The 3,698-nt window shown below is 45.6% G+C and overlaps 1 protein-coding gene across 4 annotated transcripts in view; it reads left to right on the top strand.

The window, feature by feature from the left end:
• TJP2 (tight junction protein 2) overlaps positions 1 to 3,698 on the top strand; it is a 91,035-nt gene that overhangs the window by 19,365 nt on the left and 67,972 nt on the right. For 2 of the 4 annotated variants that reach the window (XM_026652381.1, XM_026652380.1), the window contains exon 2: positions 1,619 to 1,739. The gene's annotated coding sequence lies outside the window, so the exon portion shown is untranslated. Of the gene's footprint in view, positions 1 to 1,618; positions 1,763 to 3,698 lie in introns of those variants that run through there. The other 2 variants (XM_026652377.2, XM_026652378.2) reach the window with 1 other exon arrangement.

The raw sequence follows: 3,698 nt of genomic DNA, 5'->3' as shown, positions 1-3,698 counted from the left end.
CCGCTGCTCCTCCTCCCTCCCAGGCTTGAGAGCCTGGGAGGGAGGGCGAGTAGCGGCGCGCGAGCAGCCCAGCAGCGGAGGCACATTTTTAGGGGCGGCATTCTGGCGCCGGCCATGCCGCCCCTAAAAATGCCGCCCCAAGCACCAGCTTGTTTTGCTGGTGCCTAGAGCCGGCCCTGTGAAGATCCCCTTTGGCAGGCAACATTTCCGCTTTACTGCCAGGGACAGTTCAAGCAGCCAAGCTAACTTAGAAGAAATTGCTTTAATTCCCTTTTCTTATGAACGTCACTATTCCAGGCTTCATGATCACCCTTCTGTGATGCTGACAGGCTAGGTGCCAGCTCATTCCAAGGTCCCTTTGTCTCCACTGAACACTGACAAATACATAGCTGGAACCAGTCTGGCTCACCTGTGTGTTAATATTGTTAAAATAGGCATTAGAATTATAAGGGTGTGCTTAGTGTTTAGACGTTATGGAATGCTTGTGAGTTGCTGCCTGCATTAATCTCACTTATAATATCGGTATCCATATTGTAAGGTAACATTTGAGCATTTCTATTGTAAGCCTCTGTAATTGTGTAAATCACCAGACCAGTGTGAAACGCTGGTCTCCAACAGAAGGTTTTATGTCCTGCCCATCAAGGAAGGCTCCCTGATACTAGATGGACTAGTGTGGAATGTTCGAGGACTAAAGACTTTGTTGTTTACTCTTTCCCCCCCAACACCTCCATTAAGATGAGTGATGTAAGAGATTTCCTCCCGTCAGCTGAGTCTGCAGCTCAAAGCAGAAGGGGGAAAGGGAATAAAAACTCCTAATAAGGAACCATATCTTTATGTGGCTTGGACCCTGGAGGGCGTAAGCAAAAGATCTCCAGTGCTTAGACAGGGTTAGACCTAAAGGACCTATAGAGCTTGCTTATTATTGAAGTTTCTATTACTTTTTCAATTTTAAGATTGGAGCTAACTTGTAGTTATCTATGTTTACCTGCTTTAACCTTGTAAATAACTGTCATTTCCTTTTCGTATATAATAAATCTTTAGATAGTTTATTATAGGATTGGCTACAAGTGTTATCTTTTGGTGTGAGATCTAAAGTGCAGTTGGCATGGGGTAAATTACTGGTTCTTTGGGACTGAAGTAACCAGAATATTGCTGTGATACTTGGTGTAAGGGACCATCTATCACAAAGGTAGGCTCACCTGGGTGGCAAGACGGGTTGGTGTACCCAAGGGGACTGTCTGTGACTCCATGTTAAGGCTGTTATAGTGCCTGAGGAGTTTATACTTGATAATTGGTTGGTGAAATCTAAGTATAGAGCTCAGGGCCATAGCAACAAAGAACATGGCCACCTCCGAACATATTTCCGGGCGGGGCCCCTTACAATGCAGAAACTGGAATGCGGTATTTATTTTGCCACTTTTAGGGGCCCCCTTCCTTGCGGGGCCCCCTCCGGTCGGAGGGTATGGAGGGTGCTCGCTACGCCTCTGATAGAGCTCACAACTATTTGGGATTCTTAACAGTCTGCCCTGCTGTTGGTGCTCATGCCTTGAGCCAGTGCAGGACAGCTTGACACATTCATTGTGATTATGCTTGACTTAAATGCAATTTTATTTTTCAGGAAACAGAATACTACCCTGCCATCCCCTTGCGAGTGGGACTGGGTGCACAGCTATACCTCAAGCCCGAAACACTTGACCGGAAATAGACAGAGTGTGTCGAAAAGCAGCATTCCTCACCAGGTACTAGTTAACAGATCCATAAGGTCAGTTAGGAAAAAGTCATCAGCCTGAAATCTGTAAAATGTTATAGCTAATGCTTTATGATATGTGACAAATTATCATTATTTCCTTCAGCTGTGGTTTTAAATGGATTTATCAGGCTGTACTCTTCAGGTGGTCATGCAGTGATCCGATGTAATTCTATTGGAATTCCCTTATAACTTAGGAGCAATATATACATGCATACTATAAAGTTTGGTAGTGCATAACATAGGCTCTTTGAAGTAGAGACCTTGTCTGCAAAACATCAAGTACGTTGGTGACAAGTAAATAATGATACACTGGGTTGGATTAGTTCATCTGTTAAATGCTATTTTAGGAGCAAAACATTAGCTAAGTACTTGTTTAGTTTCATTTGTGTTAATGTCTTCAACCAACATAAATATTTGTGTGTGTGTGTGTGTGGAGAAAATCAATTACTTTAAAGCACACAGGGCAAAATGATTGTGAATTACTCAGTTACTGAGTCTTGGATAGCATAGAATACACAGAGAGAGCAGTGCTGTGCCACATATATTTTCTCAGAGTACATCATTAAGGTAAATGTATCTTTTAGGCATCTTAGAAAATATTGCATTTGAAACCCTGTCTCAGGTGCTTTTGATGAGAACATCAAATATATGCTCAGCTGGGTTTCATGTGGAATAAACAGAAGGTAACTTTAAAGGAGCATAGGGGTCATCATATCCTACTACATGAGCATGATACAAATTAATTTTGGTCTTGAGACTCCTAAGATGTTGCTCAGGTTCTGTGGTGACAGGTGTCTGTTACTTGTGATAGACAGGCTGCAAGAACTTGTTGGATAGTGTATCTGACACACTAGCAGCTTTGATTAATCTAGTTTAATAATCTAGAAGCAAGAATAGATGGTGCTAAGTGAAAGTCTCTGCCTGAACACTACAAATAGGAAAATGGGGTTTGAGATCCCTTTCTAGCAGGACTTTTCTTACAAAAAACATATTTGCTTTGCCTACATTGGGGAAACTGACATGAGGATTACCACCAGTTCTAAGAATAGTTCAGCTGAACTGCTATTAGAACTGGTGGGACTTTTGTTTTGTCAGTGTGCCCAGCATGGACATGGCTATTGAGAACCTGGAAACTTGTGCTGCCTTCAAATCTTGAGTTTTACCTGAACAAGTAAAGGACTTTGATCCAGTTGTGTTGAGCTATCTCTGCCTCCTGCTCTCTGTTGTTTGCCAAAGAGGGTGAAGTTAGGAACAAAAACCTCTGTTCTCTTGGTCAATTAGCCATATGAATTTAGAACCTAAGTTTTGTTAAGATGGCTTATGGCGTCAAAGGAAGAAGCACACTGACAGTCAGGGCCAGTGCTACCATTTAGGCAAACTAGGCGGTTGCCTAGGGCGCCAAGATTTGGGGGTGCCAAAAAGCGGTGCCCCCAAATTTTTTTTTTTTTACAGCGTTCCTACGCCCCCTCCCCGAGCGGTCGCCGCTCCACTTCTCCCGCCTCCCAGGCTTGCAGCGCCAATCAGCTGTTTGGCTAGGGTGACCAGACAGCAAGTATGAAAAATCGGGATGGGGGTGGGGGGTAATAGGAGCCTATATAAGAAAAAGATCCAAAAATCAGGACTGTCCCTATAAAATCGGGACATCTGGTCACCCTATGTTTGGCACCGCAAGCCTGGGAGGGGAGGAGAATTAGAGCGGGGGTGGCGTGCTTGGGGAGGAGGCGGAGCAGAGGTGAACTGGGGTGGGGAGCTGCCGCACGGCTCCCCGGGCCAGAGGGGTGGGGAGCTACCGCGGGGGTGCCTCAGGGTGGGGGTGGGAGCTGCCGCAGGGCTCCCCACCCCAGCTCACCTCTGCTACGCCCCCTCCCCGAGCATGCCGTTGCTGCTCCACTTCTCCCACCTCCCAGGCTTGCGGCGCCAATCAGCTTTTTGGCACCGCAAGCCTGGG

This window comes from Terrapene carolina, unplaced genomic scaffold, assembly GCF_002925995.2.
Source record: "Terrapene carolina triunguis isolate 2854851 unplaced genomic scaffold, T_m_triunguis-2.0 Scaffold113, whole genome shotgun sequence".
Taxonomy (NCBI): Eukaryota; Metazoa; Chordata; order Testudines; family Emydidae; genus Terrapene; species Terrapene triunguis.
This window is presented reverse-complemented; position numbering and strand designations above follow the sequence as displayed.